Source organism: Hevea brasiliensis, chromosome 4, assembly GCF_030052815.1.
Source record: "Hevea brasiliensis isolate MT/VB/25A 57/8 chromosome 4, ASM3005281v1, whole genome shotgun sequence".
NCBI lineage: Eukaryota > Viridiplantae > Streptophyta > Magnoliopsida > Malpighiales > Euphorbiaceae > Hevea > Hevea brasiliensis.
Window position 1 is genome coordinate 29,540,870 of NC_079496.1, and position 12,843 is coordinate 29,553,712.

The following is a 12,843-nucleotide window of genomic DNA, read 5'->3' on the forward strand; positions in this document are numbered from 1 at the left end:
CTCATCAAATTAATAACTGCTTTAAGAAAAGGAAGTAGTTAAGCTGAACAATAATTTATGAAGCATAAATCATTTAATCCACTCTATTATTTCCTTAAGTCGAAAACTTGGATCATAATCAATAAAACCTAATTGCTAATCATGTTCAATCTTACACAATAATTGTGGATTATGAAGATGAACTAGCAATTAATCAAATCAAACAATTAACTAATAGGCTTTTTTAGCAAATCACTCAATAGATCAAAAACAATTAAATCAGAAAACAATAGATATTCAAAAAGACATAAATTAAATTAAGAACCTGGTCTCACAAATCACACATAAGAACTTGAATCCCTTGAACTGAATTAAAAACTTAGCCACTCATGTTCATAGCTTACAGAAAAATAAAATAAAATAAAGAAGAAATCTAAAAAAGAGAATGGAGAATGAAGGACTTCTATGGAGAATGAAGGTCTGAATTGGATGCTCTTAGCTGCTGCCCAAAGACGTATTTATAATAAAAAAACCTAATCCCAAAGATAGGAACCAAACTAGGAAAAATTTTGAAATTCAAAACATAGATTTTCAGCCTGCATTCACGTCTCTGGAATCAAGGATGATTTTTAGCAACTTTCTTTCCGAATCTGCCTCTGCCCTCTTCAAGAAAGTTGTAGCCCTATTTCTTAGCTTTCTAACGGGTACTCATGGACCCAAATCTGAGGTCTACAGCCTAAGTTATGGCAAAAAATATGACTAGTTCAGACAGATGGTCCAGCCCATAGTGACGACTTCATTGCCGTTTTTGACAATTAAAATGGCCTCATCCCATGTCCAACCCTTCATAGAAGTTGTAGAGGTGGCTCTTAAAGTTTAATTGGCTTAGGCTTGCTTCATTTGGATGTCTAAAACTCTAGTTACAAAATAAATATTAAAACTGGTCGTGACACATCAAGTTTGGGCTTTTGCAATAGATCCATAGCTCATTTTGTCAACCTTAGAGACTGATTTGGACTGTGGCCCCTCTTTATCTTTTGAAGTGCTCTATCTTAGCTTTTCAATAGATTAAACAACACGCAATTTAGAGATCCACCACTTTGAAAACACCTGAAAAATACAGCAAATGTCAAATGGTAAAAATTTCTCCATTTAAAACAATTATTCCACAACTATATAAAAATATGCCTAAATGATAAATATATTTTAACCAACTGAATTAAACATAAAAACACACTAAAAACACTAAATGTGATGGGAGTAAAATTAATAAATTATGCACTTATCAAGAAGCTAGAAATTGGGTCACAAGAAGTAAGTGCAAGATACAACTCCCTCTTTTCTTTAAATCTTGTAAGCATGATGAAATGAGTGAGTGTAATATGAAATTAAAAACAAATGATAAGAAATTTAAGAACCCTAATTTCGGTAGCCATTAAACTCCTTCAGGTTTAATGCTTTTAAATGATGAAAATTGGTTCCATGAGGATGTTTGATAAGTTGATATGATTAAAAATTTGAATGAGTTAAATTTGTCGAAATTGGATAATTGAAATTAGGGTTTGTGTACATGAATTGGGGATTTTGTGTAATTGCTTGAAATTGACCTAATTGAGATGAAATTGTTACCTATAGAAGTGCTATGTATGCCAATTAAAGTAAGGAAGTTAGAGGAAATTGAAAAATTGGGAGTGTTTTTCTTTGCAGGTTTGGGACTCATTGAGTCCAGCTTGATTTTTAAGCCATAACTGAATTTGTGTTGCTCCAATTGGTATGAGGCTAATTGTAGGTGAAACCAGACCCAAAACACTCCATTTTCCATGAAGAAACCATGCCCAAATTCTATCCAAAACTTGACCTAAACACTATCCCAATCCGGATGTCCATACACAAAACCCAGAAAATGACCAAATGAATAGTACGCATTCATTTGGTCATAACTCCCACTATACTAATCCAAATGACCTGAATGTTATACAATTAGAAAGCTTAGATATAGGGCTAAAATTTTCATGAAGACCATAGAGCCCAGAATGCCTTGAACAAAACCAAATTGCTGGCTCAATTTGGATCACAAAATTGTCCAGAACTAGGTTGCCCATAAATCAACAAAATTGGTATTTTGACCGAAACCCAGAAATCAAGAGAACTAGGTCAAATTGCTAGAACAAATCAATATATTAAAACTTGGAATCTGACCAAACTTCACTTGACCCTAGAACAGTCTTTTAGTCATATCTCCCACTAGAAAAATCCAATTGGGATGAGTCATACTGTTATGGAAACCTAAGAAATAGGGCTTCAACTTTATTTTAGAAACCTTCCTTAAATTATGAATGTAAGAACCTTAAAAGTTAACTTGTAGTCACTGACGTGAACTGAAATCCTGTTGGCACAGGGTACATGAGTCCTGGCTAGTTAATTGGCTCTAATTAATTCCACAAAACTTGAAAAATTGTGATTCAAATTTCTCAATGATCATAAGACATAGGGAAATAATTTCTATGGAGATCACTATGCCTAAAAGTAACTATAACATGTTCCAATAATTAGGTAAATTTTAAGTCCAAAAGCTGCCTAGTTAAGGAACCAAAATTAGGAAACGAATCAGTTATGGTTATCTGACCATAAATTGAGTTATAAAAACCTAATTGACATGATTCAAAAGGGAAAATAAAGACAAGACATAGAGGGACAACTTCCATGAAGGAAGTGTGACCAAACAGCGGCTATAAACTAATTAAATGGATAGGTAAAAATAAAACACAAAAACTAAACCTAAAGAAAGGTTCATGAGATAAATTATCTTATGGTAGGAATTTAATCCTAATAAGCCATTAAACACTAAATCACATGAAAGAGGTATGTGAGACCTATTTTCCCACTATAAAGTGACATGAACATTTCCAATAAATAAGTAATAAAGTTTAAGTGCCCATATCATACTAGACTTATTTATTTAATTTGGATCAATTAGTATACCAATTATGGACTACAAATAGCAGTACTGCCCATAAGAATAATCATTAATAGATAAAATCTGTATGACATGATTGTTCTACAGGCCTTATGCCTGCCCGTTGGCCATTGTGCCTAATATTATATATGGCTTAAATGCATGCCTGCAGGCATCATGCCTGACATGACCGACGTATACTGGATAGACATATAACTGTCTAACTAGTATACTCCCGTGTATCCAGCTTTTATAATCTATTATAGGTTTCTTGAGCACTGATAATGATTAATTAAGACTAAATATACAATAAGTAAACAGAAAAGATCCCGATAAATTCAATTGTTTTCAAAGTGAAATAAAAATGTAAACGACCTAGATATTATGAATTTTCATATAGAATTATTATTATTTCTAATTATTTAGTTATTGTTATCTTAAATTATACACCACTAAGCGTTATGCTTAGCGCGTTGGTTTTTCCATTGCGTAGGTACTGGAGACTAGTCCCACTAGCCACAACAACAATAACAGTAGTGCTCATGCAAAGGCCGATCAGATTTGCCAGTGTCTACTAGTCACCTCGACAGTTGTAATTTTGTTGGTAGGCCCTATGTATGTCTAGATTTTGTCTTTTTGTTCATTGTACATAAACACATGATGTATTTCATTTTGGATTGTAATTAAATTTTGAGATTGTACATAAACTGGTAAATTATTATCTATGAATTTCTATATGAATGCAATAGACGATACCCTTTTGAGATCTCATAAATAATTATGAATGATATGATACAATAGAATAAGATACGGAAGATGTGAAATGAATATGAACATATTAACAAGCAATTAGTGGAACTCGTCAAATGCTAACAAAACAGAGGAGGCTCTGTCCGGGTCTCCACAGAAACCAGTTAAAAAAAAAATTTCTACACATGGATTACCTGTTTTAAATGATATTAAAAATTTACAATGGACATGATAAAACAAGATAGGGTGCTCTGGCACTGAATGTGACACTTCTTGCTTGATTATACAGTAGATGGGTAAGGGGCATCACAGATCAAGCTTGTCAAGAAGCTTTTGAAAAGATTAAGTAGTACTTGTCAAATTTGCCAGTATTGGTTCCTCCGGTAATGGGTTGGTCGTTAATCCTGTACATGGCAGTTTAGCAAAACTCGATGGGTTGTGTTCTAGGACAACATGATGACACTGGGAGGAAGGAAAGAGCGATTTACTATTTAAGCAAGAAATTCAACGAATGCGAGTCGAGATACTCATTCATGGAAAACACCTGTTGTGCGTTGGCATGGACAGCGAATCAACTCAAACATCACATGTTGAATCATAAAACATGGCTCATCTCCAGAATGGATCCAATCAAGTATGTATTTGAAAGCATGTTCATACCTGGAAGAATAGCAAAATGGCAGGTCATACTTTCTCAATATGACATAGTCTATATAATAAGAAAGGCAGTAAAAGGAAGTGTGATAGCTGATCTCCTAGCTAAAAACCCAATCAATGTTATGAGGCTCTAGATTTTGAATTCCTAGATGAGTACATTAATGCAATAGGCGATGATGTGGGGGGATTAGATGATGTGTGGGAAATGTATTTTGACAAAGCAGTCAATTTATCCGGTAATAGAATTAGAGCAATGCTGGTAACCCTAGATGGGAACATTTCCCAATAGCCATTAAGCTAAGATTTGGCTGTACTAATAATGTAGCAGAGTATGAAGCCTGCGTGAGTGGCTTATAGGCTGCCATTGAAATAAAGATAAGAAAATTAGAGGTGTATGGGGATTCAGCTCTGATCATTTACCAAATCAAAGGGGAATGGCAAACTAAAGACCCGAAACTGATCCCATATCAGAAATATCTCCTCGAACAGACCAAGGAATTTGAAGAGATTTTTTTCACTCACTTAAGCCATGATAAAAACTAGTTTGTCGATGCCTTAGCTACTTTAGCTGTGATGGCCCAAATGAAGAAAGGGCAGATAACATAGTTATTACAAATTAAAGTAAGGAGTGAGCCAGCATACTACTTTATGATTGGAGAAGAAATAGACAGCAAACCCTGGTATCATGATATCCAGGTGTACATCAAAAATAGGGAATATCCTCTTGAGGCAAGCAAAAACAAAAAAAGAATGATCAGAAGGTTAAGGATGGGATACTTCCCCAGTGGAGAAATCTTATATAAGAGAAGCTCCAATGGTGAGTGTAACACCCCTATTTGTATAGCCTAGTATATTTCACTGTTCCGGTGATCGGTGTCGGTTTGGAAAATTAAAGGGATTAGAACCACACTTAAGACAACTAGATAACCTATAAACACAAATAATTAGTAATTGCCAATATGCTAAGTATAAATAAGAAAAACAGAACATAAAAAGTTAAATGAGCCGAGAGTCACAGCGATGGGTGACCTTCTCGGGAATGACTGCGAAGTCAATTTAAACTCAAATTTCAAACTGTAAAATGTGACGCTACGGTCCTTAGGACCATTATGAACACAGTGGAAAAGAAAAAATCACGAAAAAGAACTGTTAAGTCAGTCAAATAATTAGGTCAGGGAGCTGGAAGAAATATTGAATTATTTGCAAACTGGGTTGAACCGGCGAGGGGCAATTTGGTCAATTAACCCCGAGAGCTGACTCCTAATCTAACTATCAAATAAAATCAAAGAAAAGAAAAATTCGGAATCGAGAATTAAATTAAAAAACTAATAGAAAAATAAATAAATATAAAAAAAAGGAAAATGAAAAAGTGAAGAGAGGTGACATCATGCATGACATCATGCATGATGCCATAAATCCTATAATTAATTAAATTTATTTTTTGGTCTTCCATAAGAAAAAATACATAAAAGAAAAGAAAAGAAAAAAAAAATTCATTTGGTCTTCTTCCTCATCCATGTGCCGCCCTCACTCTCTCTCTCCCTCTCCATTGTTAAACCTGCATTGAACCTTGTACTCAAGCTCAAATTCCCTCACTTAACCTTAAGATTTTCCATAAACACTTCATCAAAACTTGTTATCTCAACCTAAGAAGAGGATTGAAAGAGCAAAGAAAAAGAAAAAGGAAGAGAATTGAAGAATTGGACATCAAAGATTGAGGTTAGTAATTTAAGTTGCAAAATTAGTTTATTAGTTGTGTTTATAGCTTGATTAACTTAGAAATAAACTTAAAATGAAATAAAATAAATTATTGAGGGACCAAGCTGAATTTCGGCCAGCATATGTATGGGGGTATTATTGCATGGTTTGATTGATTTGAATGGGTATATGGACCTCAATTAGTTGAGTGATTATGGTTAAAGACTTTGAATTAGCTAAATGCAACAATTTAGTGTGGTTAGGGTTTGGACACTTAGGGTTTAGAGACAAAAATGTGAAAAATTGGTAAATGATGTCTTTGACCTAATTTGAAGTGAGAAATGGTCAATGGTGACCAAATGAAGTGTGTTGGAAGTGTTGGAGTTGAGATCAAATTCGGATTGAGTGTGGTCATACTGCCCCTTTGAGGGATCAAAAATGAAAATTTACAAGTCCAATTGGTATGAGACCAATTGGGAATGAAAATAGACACTAAATGACACAATTTTCATTTAGGAAGCATGCCCAAAACGTATACCAAAACCTAGTGAATAAATTGACCAAATCCGAAAAATCTCAGTTTGCCCTATACAAAATGACCAAATGAACAGTGTTTGTTCATTTAACCATAACTTGAGCTAGGCAGGTCTAAATGACCTAAACTTTTACCAATAGACAGTTGAGATATAGACCTAAAACTTTCATGAAGAACACAAATACAAATTATGCCATTAACCAAGTTATTTGGCCACCCAAAGTTGGTGACCTAAAACTGCCAGAACCAAAATTTGCCCAGAATTTTGAGTTGAGTCCAATCCGGCAGCCATAGTTCAAATGGCTATAACTTGAGCTAAAAAACTCAAATTGGAGTGATTCAAAAAGGAGAATAAACTTAAGACAATAGGGAACATTTTCTATGAAGGAAGTTTTGCCAAATTCCAACAGTAAAATGACCAATGGAACAGTGCAACCTTAAACACCAAAACTGAAAATTTGCAAATTTGCCTAAAAGACTTATAATTTGAATAAACAACCAAAACCAACAAATTTAGTGATCAAAATGTGGTATGTGGGTGAAGTTGGAATTCCCATACCTATTAAGCCTTAGAAAGTCAACAATTTGACTTGAATAGTGTAAGAATAGTAACCCAAAACACAAAAATTTAAGGAACGTCGAGTTTAGCACATTAGAGCTAGGTAAAAGTAAAGTTAAATTTATTTTTGGATTTATGCTAAGTTATGGTACTGAAACACTATGAAATTGTGTATTTCAGTTGAAAAGAACACTGAGAAAGAACCCGAGGAATCGAGTTAAGGCCAAGAGGCGACTCGCTTGAGGTTTGTGCACAACGTATTATTTCTGTAAATTATTTTCTGCATATTGTTTTGAATAATTTGAAATAGTGAATTGTGACATTATTTATGATGCTTTGATTTGAATTGTTGAAAGTTAATAGTGTATATTTAAAATGGCAATGTTTAGCAAATTGTTAAGATAAGTTTTGAAACCACAGTATCATGACCATATATTTGAACACCTCACTAGCATGACTAGTGGAGGTAATCAGTTTTGAATTTTGATTCCTTCTCTGGATGAAGTGTTGAGGTTTGCCAGTAAAAGAGGAATTTGAATGGATATCCATATAATTAAGCTAGCTAGCCTTGTGATGTGACTTCTCTTAGCCTCTGGCTATTGAGATTATATTTGTTTCGAATGGCATGATATAACTATGGGTTTTATGAAATGTGTTTTGGCACTTCGAAATGAACTTGTTTGGATTAAAATCTCATAATTCATGTTTTGTATTTAAGTTTCATGTTCAGTCCAATTTTTAAATAAATGTGATTTAAATTATTCATAAAGATTATTTTAGTATGTTGTGCACCACTAAGTCCTAGTACTCAGCGATAGCTGTTATTGCTATCGCAGATATAGAGACTAGAGGAGCAGCAGATTGAGCTGCTGAGGACAGGGGAGCTTCCTGCTTGAAGTATTCGGGTATAATTTATACCCTGACTGTAAATATTTATTTTGATGTTTATGATGCACATAAATGTATGGACATGTAAAATGGGTCTTGAGCAGCTTGTACAAAGTTTGTATAAAGTTTGTATAAAGTTTGTAATAAAATTTAAGTTGAATTTCTTTTGATGTAAATTTTTGTAATAGTGTATAAATATGTATGGTAGCATTTATTTTGAATTGAATGAAGTTCATTAATGGAATTTGATGATTGTTGGATATTGAAAATGGTGGATTTGATATTTGGAAGTTGATAAATGAGTTGAAATTGATTGAGATTGATTGTGAAATTGAAGAAATGGTTGAGAAAATTTATTGGAAGTGTTTTTTTCAAGTATTTGAAGAATTGTTTTCTCAAAATACAGACAGAACTCTGTTAAAATTTTTATAAAATTTGCGAAAAAATAAAATGGGCAAAAAATTTTAACTAATTTTAATTTTAATTAAATGTTTTAAATACCTATTAGAAAATGCTCACCACTTAACAAAAGTAAGAAAATTGTTTTAAAATCCCTTGTAGGGTACTTAATGAGTTATCGGTAGGTGAAGTTCGATAGTTCATTAGGTATTCTACGAGATCATGTTATGCTTTACAGAGGGGTAAGGCGTGACAGTGAGTTATTGAAATGTATGAATGCGAAAGAAGCAAGGAGAATTCTTTTTGAAACCCATTAAGGGAACTGCGCTACTTATAGCAATGGGTATATGATGGCAAAGCAAATCTTAAGGCGGAGTTACTTCTGGACCACTTTGGACAAAAACTACATTGAGTGCTTTTGGAAGTGTCACAAATGCCAAATTTATGCTGATCAGATAAATGTCCTGCCTCATCAACTCTAAAATCTTGTCCCATGACCTTTTGCAATATGGGGGATCGATGTAATCCTTCCAATTAATCCAAAAGCATCCAATGGACATAGGTTCACTTTGGTGGCCATCGATTACTTTACTAAATGGGTTAAAGCTACCTCATACGCTCACATCACTCAAAACACCTTTCTGAAATTCCTTAAGAATAATATTATCTGCCGGTATGGTCTTTCCAGTGAGATGGTCATTGACAATGCTAAGAATTTAAATGGTCCAAAGATTCAAAAGTTGTGTGACTAGTATAAGATACAGCATCTCAATTCATCACCATACCGACCCCTAGATGAATGGAGCTATAAAAGCTGCCACTAAAAATCTCAAGCGAATAATTGGGAAAATGACTATCACTTATAAAGATTGGCATGATATGCTTCCCTTTGCCCTTCATGCCTATTGGACCATGGTATGGATGTCGACTGGGGTAACTCCATATTCGCTGGTCTAGGGGATGGAAGCTATTTTGCCAATAGAGGTGGAAATTCCTTTCTTGAGGATTTTAAAAAGGCAGGATTAGATGTGTTAGTAGTATGCCCTAGAGCATATCATTTAGTATGTATCTTGTACATATTTTTATTAATAAAAGGCATTTCCACTTTTCCGTTTACATAATATATTTATGTGTAATAGAAAAGGTCCATTGATATTTTGTTAGAAATTCTATTCTTAAGTTGTTAAGAATATGAGTGACAGTATTTCTAGCACAAAGTATCATAAATAGGTTCACAATCGAGGATACTTCACAATAAGGACATGACTTATCCAGAAAGATTGTATTCATGTTTGTTCCCAAGTTATTTATATGAGATGTAAATAAGATAGAATGGTGAGTCTCATGCCATATAACAAACATGATAGGCACTTATACATGATAAGTAGGTCGAACCATTGACACTTATGACAAGCACATGGAGTTTACTCTTGTCAATGTATTGTCATAAATCACATCAATGCATACAATCTTTAGACCTGAGATAGCACAGTTATCTTGTATATAGGTGATTTGAGTTTGATACTGCTTTCATACTTATACTGTGTATGGGTATATGCGCATGTGTTGGCTCCTACTAGTTATATATGGAGGTAGGTATTGATCAAGATGGAATCTGTTCCTCTAAGTAAATAGGGATAAAATCCTATGTTCATTTAATTGTTCTTGATGTTTCAAGTTCCTGGCCAGGACAGATAGATTTAATCAGAAAAGAGTTTCTGATGAGAAAATCTTTTAATCAAGAACTGCAATTAAAAGAGAACATAATATTCATAGCGAATGGGGTTTGACATAAACCATGACTCTAGCTTGAGTTGAGATTTTGTAACAGAGAGATTCTAGTGCATGGTAACATATGATTATAGGTTCATTTAAGGTAAATCTTATTACTGATTGGGCGGCGATGGCATGTTATGCTAGGTGTTAACCATGGTCTATGAGGTGCATAAAATGGTTTAAAGAAATTATTTATAGTAAGAAAGAGTTTTGATGATATTAAGAGTTGATATCATATCTCATTGCCAATTAGTGATGAGCCTAGTAAGTCACACATATACACAAGTAATCACCAGATTAAATATGATTTAATTAATTAATTAAAGAGTTTAATTGATTAATTAAATAGGTTTGATTTGCAATTAGATTGCAAAGTCCCTAGCATGACTTGAAACCAAATCTAGGTTATTGGATGTATAGTATAAGTTAAATTTATATTTAAAGTGTTTAAATATGAATTTAATTAATGAAAAATTAATTAATAGAGATTAATTAATTAATTTATATTTGATATAAATTGATTAGAAGAAGAGAAATAATTATTTTGGATTGAGAACTCAAAATGAAGACATAGGGGCATTTTGGTTATTTCACAATGTGACATGTGGCACCATGAGATGGTGACACATGGCACTACACATAAGCTTGCCAAATATCTTTTAATCATGTAAGATGATTAAAATTAAGATTAAATATAGGTTTGACACTTGGCACAATGTGATTGGGTCAATTAAACCTAGAGCCAATCAGAAGGTGACATGTGGCAAGGGTTTTAAGTGGTGACCTAGCTATATAAGTGTAAGGATCTAAGAACAAAAAACAATTAGCTGCTGCCTCCCTTTGTGCTGCCACCCTTGAAGCTACCATTCTCTCTTCTTCTTCATCTCTCATCAATTCCAAGAGATTAGCAAATAATCTCTTGAATTAAAAATATTAGAAATTATTTCTAGTATTCTGTTTACATCTCTAATCTCTCAAAAGGCAAAACTTGATTTTCTAATTCATAGAAAAAGCTTTAGAAGATGTTCAAGGGCTGTCATAGGTGATCTTAGTGTGAACAAGCTAGAGGGACAACATCTGGTATCCTAAAGACGCATCCCAAAGGAGCCAAACACACTGTAGTGCATCAAGAGGTTAGTGTACTTATTCTTGATCTAATCTAGAGTTCTAAAATTAATCTGATTAATTCTAAAATCTTAAATGGCAAATACAGATCCAAAAACATATCAAAAGAGTTTTAATATGTTGTTTATCATTGAAATCAAATAGATGAAAACAAATCTTGCATGATGCATGTGACCCTAGGTGAAAATTTTTGAATTCAATGATATAAATTTGTGTTTTTCATGCTTCCGCTCCTTCAATTGGTATCAGAGCCACTATATTTGCCATTTAGATTATTCAATATGAGATTTGATTGTGTGATTTGATCAAAAGTTGATCAATTCATTGCTGGTTGGAATGAACAAGGTGGCGGCATGGTGGAGTGCACCATGGGTGCGCATGGTTTGGCTCCTCCCATGGTGTGCGCAAGGTTTGGCTTTTTAATTTGCAATTGTTGTATGATCTAAAAGCTCATCCAATGTCTAATTAAATTGTTTAATTAGAGTTTTATTCACACAATTAAATTTTGATTCAAATAAGAATTTTAAAAATTATTTGAATGTGATTCAAATCTGAATTTTAAAAGTTGTTTGAATGTGATTCAAATCTGAATTTTTAAAGTTGTTTGAATCATATTCAAATCTGAAATTTTAAAGTTGTTTGAATAATATTCAAATCTGAATTTTTAAAAATTTTTTTGAATGTGATTCAAATCTGATTTTTAAAAATTGTTTGAATGTGATTCAAATCTGAATTTTTAAGGTTGTTTGAATGTGATTCAAATCTGAATTTTTAAATTTGTTTGAATGTGATTCAAATCTGAATTTTTAAATTTATTTGAATCATATACAAATCTAGATTTTTAAGTTGAATATGAGATATTCAATTTAATTTAAGTATATATGTTTTATTTAATTTTTAAATAGTGATATGCATGATGGATGATCATTGACTATAAAAGACTAATGTGATTGGATTTATTTCTTTTATGTTTCTTTAGGATTGTAAATTAATTAATTTATTTTAATTTATTTTGGGCATGTATTATTAAGGTTGTAATAATTTTGGGTTGTAATTTCATTTATTTAAGTTCTTGTAAAATTGCCTTGGTATGCCAAGGATTACTATGTAATTGGATTGCAAGAAGATCAAGGAGGTCAAGAGCATTGGTGGGACTAGGGGGAGGAATTCAAGATTAAGTGTTGATTATGTACTCCTTCAGCAACTCTTGTAAAATGAATGAATGAAATGCACCTAGGAATGCCCTGATTCAATTCTTAGTGGCTCAGAATTAAATCCTTAGAAAGTACATGATCATACCATATTTATTGTTTATTCATGAATGCATGAGATGTATGGGAATGTATGCAAGTAAATGACATATGCATGCTAAATGGATAATGTGCAAGGTGAGACCTTAATAGTAATTAGGATGACCATAAAATCTTCTAAATAAATGATTAAGTTGAAAATGCTATAATTAAAGTAATTATAACATGGGCCCTCCATTGGGGCAATTATTTTAAAAAATTTTAAATAGTG